General features: G+C 35.1%; 1 pseudogene; it reads left to right on the forward strand.

The window, feature by feature from the left end:
• The first annotated feature begins 12,187 nt into the window (after nucleotides 1–12,187).
• LOC118018163 lies at nucleotides 12,188–12,777 on the forward strand (annotated as a pseudogene).
• The last annotated feature ends 1,223 nt before the right edge of the window (nucleotides 12,778–14,000 follow it).

A 14,000-nucleotide genomic window follows, 5' to 3' on the forward strand; every position in this document is an offset into this window, starting at 1 on the left:
TCATATCAAATAACTAGAAAAGGGGTTGGTAAACTTTTTCTTAAAGGGCAAGATAGTAAATATGTTAGGCTTTGTAGGTCAAGAAAAAACAATCAAGGGTGTTATGCAGATACTTATATAATCATTTAAAATGCAACCATTTTAAAAATATAAAATCATTTTTAGCTCATTGCCTATTAAAAATAAAACAAAACCAAACAAAACCAAAAACAGGTGAGGCAGATCAGAGTCACCAGCTATCATGGCTCACCCCTGAACTATATGATTACGATTGAGAAAAGAAGTAAAACAACTCAGCCCATTTCCTGTTCTTTTGGTTAAAAAAAAAAAATTGCTTAGTCTCAGCTAAAATGAGGAATGATCTGGGAATTGCATCTATCAGTACTGCTATTATTCCTTAGAATAAAATTCTGTTTTATGAAACTAACCTCAATTGTCAAATACTTCCATCATCCAAAAAATTCTAAGACATAAAGTACACAAACCTCCATGGGAAAAATTCATGACAGGAAAATAAGTGAAAAAAATTTTATGGAGTAAAACATTCCAAAAAAGTTTTCTTTGCCATTCAGAACCTAAATATGGCCTCATAAGTGGCAGAAACACTGCGATTAAAACATTCATTTCTAGGTACACTATAGCGAATTCTGACTTGGCTATCCATTTATTATGCACTTACTATGTTCCACATCCTGTTTTAGGCCCAGAGGATATACCAATACACCAACCAACCAACCAATCACCATCATTTGAAAGCATGCACTTTGATGAAGGAATACAGGCAATAAATAAACAATATGGTTCTTTAGAGGGTGATGGGTGCTATGAAGTATTATGTGTTCAGTGTTCTGAAAATTAACAGAGCAAACAAGAAAGAAACTGCACTGTGTGTGTGTGTGTGTGTGTGTGTGTTACATGGGACAGGGAAGTTGCAATTTTATATAGGATACTTAAGGAAGATCTCGCTGCTAAGAAAAGAAGCTGAGGGAAGTAAAAAAAAATATATATATATGTATATATGTGTGTGTATATATATATATATGTATATATACACATATATATACATACCTGTAGTTACCTGGGGGAAGAGTATTCTTGGCAGAGGTAAATAAAATGGCTCTATGGCTGGAAGATGCCTGGCGTCAAAAAGAAACTGGCCATGTGACTAAGGCCAACTAAGGGACTGGGGGGGGGGGGGGAAGAATGTCATAAAAGGTTCTGCCTCAGAAGCCACTATAAAATGGAAACACTGTTAGCCTCCTAGAGAACTTCTTTTAGATAGATGTCTTTTAGAAGCCAGTAGAGAGCTCAGAAAGAGAAAAAGGTAATAAACTGTATGGGGAAGATAGCTTGTAGCCAAATTAGAGAGATCTCAAATAGATTTTTATGATTTCAAAATTCTGTTTCCAAGCCATGAAGTACTCACCTCACATTACTAGTTCTTGTTCTTATACTTATTACTTCTTTTAGAAGCCACTAGAGGGGTTGTAACAGAAGAGTGACATGATCTAATTTCCATTTTGATAAAATTCCTCAATCGTTATTTGTTTCTGGGATTCTTTTTGGTATTTGACAATGAGTATAAGTAAATTATATATTATAGTGAGAGATTTTCTTCAGCCTGATAAGTATCATTTATTTAATTTCTTTAGCTTTATAGTCATTTTTCCTTCAAAGTAAGAAGTTTTCAATAACCAAATTATCCATTCATCCATTTGTTGTGAAAACCAATAAAGATATATACACTATATGTTAGGTATCAGTTTCTGTGTGTGTCACCTACAATATAAGGATGGTTCAGATGTATTAAAAAGGCCTATAATCTATTGGTAATACAACAGTAAGAAAATACAGGGAAAACAATGCCAGTTACAATGAAGAGTAATCCAATTCATCATCAAGCCATAACACCTGCTATATCTTATTATCACTAATTCTACTACTAACAATGCTAATCATGATGATGATAAATTAAATGGTCAACCAAAGAGCAAATGGGTGGCTTCTTGGGAAAATAATTTCTATCATTAACTCTATTTGCGATCCAAAGGACCTCATTTTCCATTTATATAAAATGAGAAGGTATAAAATTCTTCTATTTGTACTTCCTCATGTTTTTAAACATTTTTAACTATTCTTGGTTCAGTTTCATAAAAGTGTCTACTTTTATAGAGGTTTGATAGTCTTTACCTTGAAAAAGATAAGAATTCAAGATTTTTTTTTTGAGAGTTCCCTGAATCATTTGCTACCAAGTAGAAGCAATCAAAGTGCCACCAAATTAGAATTGGTAATCAATAGCATAAAATCATGTAGCAGTGTGGCATGGGTTTCCAGCAAGGCATATGAGAAAGGACACAGGATTAGACATAAAGAGGGACTTAATTTAAATGCTAGCTTTGTGACTTGCATTGCTGTTGGCATGTCCATTTTGTATCAAGTTAAATTTATTTATTGTCTTGTTTATTTCCTTTCTATCTAGGACAAAATTTTATCTCAAGGAAATTAACTGACCTGACCATAAAGGAAGTCAGAACTACTGGGACTTCAGTGCAATTGAAGCTAGATGAAGAAGTACTTGAAATATTGGGGGACTGTTAAGAACTGCAGGTCAGGAACAAACAGCATGGGCACTGGGTGATAAAAATCAAGAGTGGTATAAATGGTGAAGGCTGTCTAAGGGTTCAGAAGCTATAGAAACCACAACAAGACTGATCAGTAAAAACTTTATTGAGGAGGCTGATCATGCATAAGAAATGATATTTGATGGAGAGAGGTAAGGCTGCAAGAAATGGTATCAGAAAGGGCATTTCAAAGGAATAAAACAGCTAGTGATCCTAGTTGGTAAACGTGGGGCATGAACACAGCAGGGGGACATGCCTACATTTAGCTGCACTAGAGAGCTCAGAAAGAGAAAAAGGTAATAAACTGTATGGGGAAGATAGCTTGTAGCCAAATTAGAGAGATCTCAAATAGATTTTTATGATTTCAAAATTCTGTTTCCAAGCCATGAAGTACTCACCTCACAAGTTCTTGTTCTTATACTTATTACTTCTTTTAGACAATTGTCCCATACTTGATTAGATCATATTCTATACTGAATTTTGGGGACAATCAATATAATGGACAAAGAAATCAAATTGTATTGAATATGGCCATGAGAATTTGTAATAATGATATCAAAAGTTTGTGTAATAAAAGCTCATACCTATTTTTTTTTTCTGTCAAAGCTTTTCAAGTAAAGAGCTTTTAGCTTAAAGTTAGAATTATGGGTTACAGGTTATAGTTTGCTTTATACTGTAATTTTTCTAACTAGCCATGTGAACTTAAAAATGTTATTTAAACTCTCATCTAAAGTTTATTTTGTAAACTTATAAATCGAATAGTTTGAATTAAATATCCTGTGAGGTCATGTCCAAATGGAATATTTTAAATTATTTTTTTTTAAGATTTTACTTATTTACTTATTTATTTGACAGAGAGAGGGGGAGAGAGAGAGAGAGAGAGAAGGAGCAGGGGGAGCAGCAGAGGGAGATGGAGAAGCAGGCTCCCCACTGAACAGGGAGCCCAATGCCGGGCTTGATCCCAGGATTCTGGGATCATGACCCAAGCCCAAGGCAGATGCTTAACTGACTGGTGCCCCTATATTAAATTCTATAATTTTATTTTTAAAGAAAAATTATCACATGAAAATTAATACTAATATCATAGACCAGGCCTAGACAACACCTTGAGAAGGTAAATCAATTTACTGTGAAGTTTCTAATAAAACCAATCAGCCCCATCATTTAAACAGTTTTCAGTCTGAACTGCTGAGAAAGGACAGACCACAAGGAATAATGGGAAAAGCATGTTTTTATAAATTAGGTACCAGAGGTTGAACCTCAATCTTAAAACTCTAGTAACCTTGAATATATTACTTAAACTTGATGAGTCTCATTTCTTTTTTGCACATAATGTGGTTAATTATATATATATATAGGGGCGCCTGGGTGGCTCAGTCGGTTAAGCATCTGCCTTCAGCTCAGGTCATGATCCCAGGGTCCTGGGATCGAGTCCCGCATCGGGCTCCCTGCTTAGCGGGAAGCCTGCTTCTCCCTCTCCCTCTGCCTGCCGCTTCCCCTGCATGTGCTCTCTCTCTTTCTCTATGTCAAATAAATAAAATCTTTAAAAAAATAATATATATAATATATTATATTATATTATATTATATATATTCTCTATACCTCTTTTTGCTTTTGAACCACTGTCTTCAAACCTTTACTGGCTTTGCTGTTTGCCTCTTTGGGCAGAAGCTGAAACTGGTGGATCATATTTTCCTTTGTGGTTGACTTAACTCATCTATTTAGATTGATTTTGGTATTTTTGAGGAATTTATCTTACCCAGGAATCACATATCACAGAAGCACAGTATGTTTGATCTGGAAAGCAAGTCTATTCCTCTCATTTTACACATGAGTAAATAGTCAGAAAAATTAAATGACTTTCTCAAGATTAAACAGTTGTAATATTTCCTCACTGATTCTACCCCAGGAGAGTATATAGAGTCTTCTACATGGCCATTGCATTTTAATTCAATTTCTAAAATTTTACTCAAATCAGTCCTACTAGTTCATTGCAAGTTAACAATAAGAAAAAAATATTTGGAAATTTGTTCTTTCTCTCAAACAATGGACTCTTGAAGTTCAAAGTCATATTGTATTAAATAAAATATTGGTCATTTGGTAGAAAGTTTATAAAAGTAAAAAATAAAGCCTGAAATGATCCCTTATTTTTTTATCTTAATATTTATATACCAAGTCTGTGTCGCAAGTTGAGCACAGATTGAGATCAGAAAACCTGAACAGATGTAACAAAATGGAAATATGTAAAACAAAAAACAAAATATCACTTCTACGACACTAATAATGTTCTATATTTGCCTTTCTTTATATAGTCTCTTTATATAGTCAAGACAATTTCCTGAAAATAAGTTCTTTGTTTTCTGAAAGCCCATCTGCTCTTGATGTTTACATATTATCTAATGAGTTGACTATTAAAATTTTCATCATACATCCCGGATTTATTGCAAGATTCAAGTTTCAACTTAGTTCTCCCTTCATGTAAACTTGCTTGACCACCTCGAAACATAGTTAGCACCTATTAGAAGCCAACATCATTCTCTGTGCACACTCCCTAGACTCAGTGAGTAACAAAATAAAGTCTTTTATCCAACTTCATATCGAAAAGGGAAAAGGTGAAATCAATGGAACAATAAAAACTGCAATCTCTTTTTGTCACATTTTATGACCTCATCACCAACAAACTCCACAAGGTCATCACTCCTTGTATTAGTCTGTTAACGGTCTGGGCACAATCACTGCTACCTTTTGAACTGGCTTTTTTTTTTTTTTTTTTTTACAATATTGCCTTTTGTTTGTTTTAGTGAATGTTACTATAGGTTCTCCCCTTTTGTTTAAAATGAACCTCAAAGAAGAAAGTTATCACAGAATACAATAAATCCATTCAGGAAAGATACATGTGCTCCTCCAAAAATACCATTCCAGATAACTTCTGATGCCCAGACATATCAATTCTTTACAGTCAGTTCAGATATCAAACCAAAAGCAGGCAAAATTAATGTACTTGATATACAGCTGATCTCAATTCCTACTGTAACTTCTTGAAATGTAGAAGAAAAGTACTTTCCTAGATGTGAAAAATAATCTAATATATATATGATGTTATCATGGAGATAGACAAATTTTCTTTCAACAAATAACAAAATCTTAAATGTGTAATGAAAAGATTCATCCAGTTTGGTTAATATTTATTTGATTATAACCTTTAGTTCCTTGTTAAAATATTAGAGCCAAGAAAGTTATATTTTAATCCAAAGTCAAAATAATAACCTATGATGTTTTTTAAAGTTTACTTAGATTTTATTTATTGTAGCACTGAGTTTAATGTGACTTTAGAAACTTGTACTAATGAAATATTGGAAAGTTAGGTAGGAATGCCCAGTTATACAGATCCTATGAACTTTGCTCATAATTGTCCTCTTTAAGTATCAGGATAGTTTCTGTCTTCTCAATATCCTCCAGGGAACTTTGCATTCCATTCCCTGAGTCTCTCTCTACCTCTTATCAGAATACTGACTTTTTCCATGCGGTTGTTAAGAACATGTACATCTTCAGCCTTTACCCAGGAATTTTTGCCTACCTCTTCACATAACTAAATCCAGGATCTCATTCACAGTTTCTGTCTTTTAGGGAATTTTTAAATTTTTCCATCCTCTGTTTATCTCAGAGGCCAGACATCGTCTGAATATTCACTTATCGCCTTATTGTCAATTTTAGGTCATTAATTTTGCACCAACATGCCCATATGCCTCCTATTTTGAATTGCATGGCAACCACCTTACTTTGTATTTCTGTTCATAATTCTATCAAGATCTTACCAATTCCTTTAGTTCCACGAATAAACTCGTAAACAGGAATAGTTATACTTTTCATTTTAAGCCTTCATTCTGAAATTAAGATATGGTTTTGAAAAACTCACACAATGCCTTAGCTACAAAGCTTCTCCTACTATAATATGAAAATAAGCTTCACCCTAACTCCACTTCAGCTATCAGCTTTCAAGTCCAAAATGGACTTGAAATCGACTTTTCAAGTCTATTTAAACTTGAAAAACTTGACTTGAAGTGGACCTGAAAAGGACAAAACAGACTTTTCAAGTTCAAAATCTTAAAGCTCTAATCTTTGCACAGAGCTTCCCATTTCCCCTCTGCCTTACTTCCTTAATCCCAGCACACCTGCTTCCTACTCCTTGAGTCATCTCGATCACTCCCTTTCTGCCAGTTTCAGAAGAGAAAGAAGTGTGTTTTGTCCCTTTCTAAGCTGAACTCAGAAGCTGAAGTCACTCTATCTTAATGTGACTTAATGTGACTTACTCATGTGACTCTAGGCATGATATTTAGGTTCTTAAATTTTCAGTCTTCTCATCTGTAAAATGGGGTTATTAAAGTTCCATCGGGGTGCCTGGGTGGCTCAGTCGTTAAGCGACTGCCTTCAGCTCAGGTCATGATCCCAGGGTCCTGGGATCAAGCCCCACATCGGGCTCCCTGCTCAGCGCGAAGCCTGCTTCTCCCTCTCCCACTCCCCCTGCTTGTGTTTCCTCTCTCGCTGTGTCTCTCTCTGTCAAATAAATAAAATCTTAAAAAAATAAAAAAATAAAATAAAATTCCATCAAATTAATTAAGTAGTGGGGGGGGGTAAAATGGGTGAATTAAGAGTACACTTAATCTTGGAGTGCCTGGGTGGCTCAGTCGGTTAAGCCGCTGCCTTTGGCTCAGGTCATGATCTCGGGTCCTGGGATTGAGCCCCGCATCGGGCTCCCCACTCAGCGGGAAGCCTGCTTCTCCCTCTCCCTCTGCCTGCCTCTCTGCCTACTTGTTCTCTCTCTCTCTCTGTCAAATAAATGAATAAAATCTTTAAAAAAAAAAAAAGAGTACACTTAATCTTGATGAGCATTGAGTAATATACGGAACTGACAAATCACTGTATTGTACACCTAAAACTAATATAACTCTATATTTTAACTATACTGGAATTAAAAAATAATAAAAAAGAAAATAAAATAATATTAAAATAACACACATGAATGCTGGGCAAATTTCCTGACATTTCAAGTATAATAAAATGCTGTGAATATTTGTAATTTATCTTTTTGTTCTTTAGAGAAACAATCAGAAATGTTTGCAAAAATTCATGTACCAAGGTTGTAGTAAAGTCAATGAAGCTAAATACCACAATGTCATTCACTACAAGTTAAGGGACAGGCTTTGTAAGGGAAGCCTGAAAGCCAAACAAGAGAAAGAGAAGACCCATGATTCACCATATTATCATCATCCCAGGAAGAGACTCGCAGTGGCCAATGGGATAGTGTCTCCAAAGAGGAACAAGGCCCCCTTACTTTACCTATTTATAGTGTAAATAAAGAAACATACTTTGGCAGGGATCAACAGGGAGGACTTAGGCATCAAGCAATCTACATCTCAATTTTAGCAGCAAGGAGAATTTTCTGAGGATTCTTAAGTAAGTTAGCTTTCCAGATTCTTATGAAAATTGAGATTCAAGCTTCTGAGAAAAGGCACAACTTGGTCCTGTAGGAAACTGAGTTTCATTCATTCATTCTTACTGAAGAGGAGGGAGCCCACTCTCCTATTTACTCTAATGCATGTTGACTTGATATTCTGAGGCCAGTAACCCTATAATTCTCCTTATTGTTCTACAAATGTATGTTTGGTAAATACTGTTTCTAAGTGAAAAATCGCAATCAATTGGTAAGAGTTTAAATAAGTTATATACATTTGGTGGAAAACTAAAGGACCCATTTAACAAAGTTTCTTAACAAGAATTTTAATTTTGAAAAGGAAAATAAAACAATTCAGAGTAGTAACTAAAAACAGCTTATAAAATATGATAGATATGAGAATCTGATGTACTTGAAGTTTTGTAGAAATCATGTTTGCTTCTTAGAAAGAAGAGTAAAACATCAAAATATTGGATTTAACTTGACAGAAATATAATAGATGGTGAGAATCATATAAACATTATTTAAAATACATGAATCAATTAAGGAGATAGAGTATTCTTAAAGAGAATCTAATTACCCATGACTAGTATCATTTCAAATTCAAGGAAGTTTTAAAAACAGATTTGTGCTGCATAGCAAAACTAAAACTTGGGAGCAAAAAGCAAGTAGTCTATTAAACATCACTGTCAATCCTATAGAAATATAAGGCTTTGTGGAATTCCATTGATTTGCATGTACATTTATTCTGTTTGTGTTCATAAAGCCAACATTACTGAGAAAGCCACACACCAAAACCAGCATCAGCAGAAGTAGCAGCAACAACCACAATGAACACAGAAAAGAAAAAGCCATAAACATTCATTTAGTTCACTAGAAGCCCCATTATCATCACTGTAATCTTCAAAGTTAGATCACTCTATGGTAGCTTCAGATTTAATGTTAGAATCTTCTGCAACTAAATTGAAGAAATCAGCTGCTATCATCTTCTGAGCAGGGAAATTTATTCTGTGTAATTTAATGTAAAAGAACCTTTCATACTTGTGACCATTATGCTTTGCCACATTAAAGCAGTAGCAAGACACACTGAAAAGCCAAGGGGAGTCTTACAAGCTAGACTGCTTTACGGACACTACAAAGAAAGAGAGAAACACAACTTAGGACACTGCGTGCTATTAATGTTTCCAAAGCATTTTCCCCTGGTTTGTATATGTTGCTCCAACACTGGATTTTTATATAACAAACTCAAACTGATGTTTATGCTGATAAGGGTCAACTCTAATGGTGGATTTAAAAGTCTCTTTTAAAGAGATCTGTTCGTACTTTTAGTCTGCCCTCAGATGATTTTGACTCAAATAATGTACCATTTATAAGGAAGTCTCAGAATATTTGTAATCTCTACATCAAAGCTGAAAAGAATAGGATCCTGTATCCCTTTACACCTGACCTGCTATTCATCATGTTGAATGGGTCCTAATATCTCCACAGATGTTGGGTTTCATTAGCATTAAGTTAAAATCAACATCTATAACATGGCCTCCAAAACCTTACAGGGTATGGACTCAGCCTACCACAAGAGTACCTTCTTGTGCTTTTCACCTTCTTGCCTTCTAATGGAGTTTCACCCACAGCAGTTCTACCACAGTTCTTGGAATTTATCAGACTCTTTCCTGATTCAGGACATTTCCTCTTCATCCTATCTATGCTTTACACCTGACTCAAGAAGTCTCTGCTGCCCTCCAGGATTAGGTTAGGCTTTCTCATTTGTTAGTTATTATAACACCTTACACTCTTCCTTTGAAGCACTTTTCCAAAAGTATTTATTGAATTATGCAATTAATGAATTGCTTAAAACCTTCTATCTCTTTTCCAACCCACCAAAATGCAGGTTTCGTAAGAATAGAGGCTGTACGTCTATAGTTCTTTATATTATCACCAGTGACCAGAAAATGGCTTTACAGAAAAGATACTCAATAATATTGGTTGCAAGAATTTGGGGATGTCCCTGCCAGGTGCTTTGCATATGCCAGCTAAGGGATTTGGGCATTAACCTGGCAAAACTGTAGGAGCCAATATACGTGACCACTGATGGACTATCAGTCCAACATATTTTAAGAGTGATTTCTTTTTTTGTCAGATGCTGCAAAAGGGGAAAATATGCTGTTCTGACTGAATAAACCCCAAAGACTTCTACCTTCAGACTTCAGAATATCCATGTTTGCTTGGGGAAAAAAAGTAAATATTAGTCTATCTGGCATTATCCTGCCATTTCCCTATGTATTCTCCTAATTCAGGCACTTTTACCAAATGGGTTCTCCCTAATAATCTCTGCATCTTAAACATGCTGAGCACTCACACTCCAGGGCAATATAAATTAAAAGCTTATACTCTTCCTAGCAGTACTCACATTTAGGCATTATCAATATCTTTTCTTTCTGGACTTGGAAAAAAAACTCAAAAGACATAAACAACAAAACAGGTTAAAAATGGTATTCTAGGGTGCCTGGGTGACTCAGTTGGTTAAGCGACTGCTTTCGGCTCAGGTCATGATCCTGGAGTCCCAGGATCGAGTCCCACGTCGGGCTCCCTGCTCAGTGGGGAGTCTGCTTCTCCCTCTAACCCTGCCCCCTCTCATGCTCTCTCTATCTCATTCTCTCTCTCAAATAAATAAATAAAATCTTTTTAAAAAAAATGGTATTCTAGGCATTGCAGGTACACTACAATGAGGCTAATGAAGAAATTATAAAAGTTTTATGATATGCTATGTTCTATTGTGATTCAATAGTACATTAATGACATTAAAAATGACCTATTAGTCACAGACAAACATTGAGCTAATATACTCGCTGCACTAGGCAATATATACCTTTCAATTAAAAAGGGCATATATTTTATAATTTAAAGGACAAAATAGCTGAGTTCAAGGCCAATAATATAAGGAGAACTCTAGAATTCTAAATTTCAAAAGTGCAATTTGGTTATTTCATGTACCATAAATCAATGTCCTGTGTAATCAAAAAAGGAAAAATGAAAGTCTGTCTAAATTAATAATAGTTGAGCAGCCCATGTATATTAATCTAATCTAACGGGTTTTATTACTCTGCAGAAATTTTCTCAAGGCTTAATATCTCTTATATAAAAAAGAAAGGATTGGGATTGATTAAAAAATATAATTGAGGAAAGTATTCATTTCAACTATAAATGAAAACTGGTAATGAATGAGCAATGAATGACCATGAGTTCTGTCATTGCTCAGTAATCATATTTAACAGAGAAATATAGTTCAGATTAAAATATGCTGAGATAGAGCTGGAGAGGAATTAAAAAAAAAAAACTAGGTATTTTAATTTCTAATTAGGTGCCTTGAAGCGGTGAGCAATTTCACTAAGACTAAATTGCCCTTGCTACTTAAAGCCTTATAGCTAGATGATATGGTCTAACAACCCTAACACTTTCACAATTAAAGTGCATAGGTTTTTGTACATTTTAAAATATTTGAATAAAGCTTCAAAGAACAGTAAAATAACTGGTCATTATAAAAAGAGTTAATATAACTATTAAGAAAAATATCAAAATATGGTTGTGTACATAAATGTAGATATATGTGTGATGTGTATTTAAAATCTATAAAAATAATGATAAAACAAAACTAAATTAGGTAAGAAAAATTAAGCAAAGAGAAAAATGTTCACATAAAGGAACATAAATTTGTTTTATGGTTACACCACATAATCTGTACATCAGTTATAAGAAGAGAATCTCAAATGGATTGAATTTCTATCAGCCAAGAAGAAAAGAAAAAACAGATTCTATGATTCAAAATGTGTCAAAAATGACATCAGATATTTAGAAGAATTAGTAATATTCATGGTACTTAGTCCAGAAAAATTTTTCCTAGAGGCTATCATAGGGCTCTGTCAAACAATGAACAATACCTTAGAGTGAAAATGACACACTTGAATTAAATATTTATTAATTATTCTATGCTCTGCAACCTACTAGGTGGTAGGTATTTAAAAAGTGAACAAAACAGGCATGTGCACACCTAATCTCAGCTCATCTCCCCAAGTGCCAACCCTAGTCCCCCATGTGGTCCCATTTCTGCTCCAACAAGATGAAAGAAACTATCACAAACCAGGAGAAACTCGCCAAACTGCAAGGACAAGTGCTCAGTGGTGGGAAAGGAACTGTGCCTTGAAAGAAGAGGGTCATAGAATGGCTATAGCAAATGATAAAAAACTTCAGCTCACCTTAAAGAAGTTAAGGGTAAACTATATCTCTGGTATTAAAGAAGTGAATATATTCATGAACCAAGGAACAGTGATCAACTTTAACAACCCTAAACTTCAGGCATCCAGGGCAGCGAACACTTTCACCATTCCAGGCCATGCTGAGGCAAAGCAACTGACAGAAATGCCGCCCACAATCCCAAACCAACCTGGTGCAGATAGTCTGAGTAGTTAAGAAGACTGGCTGAAGCTCTGCCCAGTCTGTGGATGGAAAAGCACCACTTACTGGAATTTAAATAAAAACTGGAAAAAAAAATTAAAAATAAATAAATAAATAGATAGATAAAGTTTTTAAACCTTTAAAGAAAAAAAAAAAAAAGGGAAAGCACAGCTTACCTCCAGAGAGGAGGATGATGAAGTTTCAGATCTTATGGAGAATTTTGATAAAGAATCTTCTGAAGAAGATAAAACTTGAAGAAGTTACTAAGAGTGGCTATTTTTTAAAGATTTTATTTATTTGAGAGAGAGAATGAGAGAGAGAGAGCACTAGAGAGAGAGAGAGAGAGTAAGCACGAGCAGGGGTCAGAGGGAAAGGGAGAAGTAGACTCCCCACCAAGCAGATAGTCGGATGTGGGACTGAATTCCTGGACCCTGGGATCACAACATGAGCTGAAGACAGACACTTAACCAATTGAGCCAACCAGGCACCCCTAAGAGTGGTTGTTTTATATTATGACGGCATTTTAAACTTTTCTTCACGGATCTGATAAAATCTAGATCTCTAATATTTTTAAGCCCAAGCCCCTTGGACACTGCAGCTCTTTTCAGTTTTTGCTTATACACAATTCATCCTCTGCAGCTAATTAAGCTGAAGAAGGCTGGGAATAAAGTTTTAAACAAGGTTAATAAAGTTCTTTGCCTAGTACACAAATGAAAAAAATTAAAAATTAAAAAATAAAAGGTGAGCCAACAGGGGTGTCTGAGTGGCTCAGTCATTTAAGTGTCCTGACTCATAATTTCAGCTCAGGTCATGATCTCAGGGCTGTGATATTGAGCCCCCCACATTGGGCTCCCTGCTCAGTGGGGAGTCTGCTTGAGATTCTGTCTGCCCCTTCCCTCCAATCCATGCTCACTCAAGCTCTCTCTCTGTCTCTCTCTCAAATAAACAAATGTCTTTTTTTTTTAAGTGAGCAAAACAAAAAGTTCTTCACTTGTTAGATTTTCATTCCAACTAGGAATGTCATAAAACAACTATCATTTCATTTTAGAAAAGTGCTATGTTGGGGAAGTTCCTGTTAGTTATTGGAACACACTGTTAGTATGATGAATTTCATGGAGTCTTTGCTTACAAAGGTATTAATGTATTTGGTTTAGGTCAGTGGCATCATATTAGAATATAAAAAGGATATGTATCTGTGCATGGTTTCCTAATGCTCTGGTGTGACCAAGGCATGTCATCAGGAAACTGATGGTTAGCATAACCTTCAACGTGTTTCACTCAGGATAGATCAGGTTATAATGTAGTAACAAAGAATCTGCACATTTTAATAGCTGAAAACAACAATCTTACCCGCACTACATATCAGGCACGCGCACATAGTATGGTGTACTCTACCATTTGGATGATCACCATGGCAGGAAGAAGGGAATATGGCAATTTATATATTGACTCTTAAGCGCTGCTCCCTTGACATAATA

The sequence above is a fragment of the Mirounga leonina genome, unplaced genomic scaffold (assembly GCF_011800145.1).
Source record: "Mirounga leonina isolate KUSES-001 unplaced genomic scaffold, KU_Mleo_1.0 Mir_170, whole genome shotgun sequence".
Classification (NCBI taxonomy): Eukaryota; Metazoa; Chordata; class Mammalia; order Carnivora; family Phocidae; genus Mirounga; species Mirounga leonina.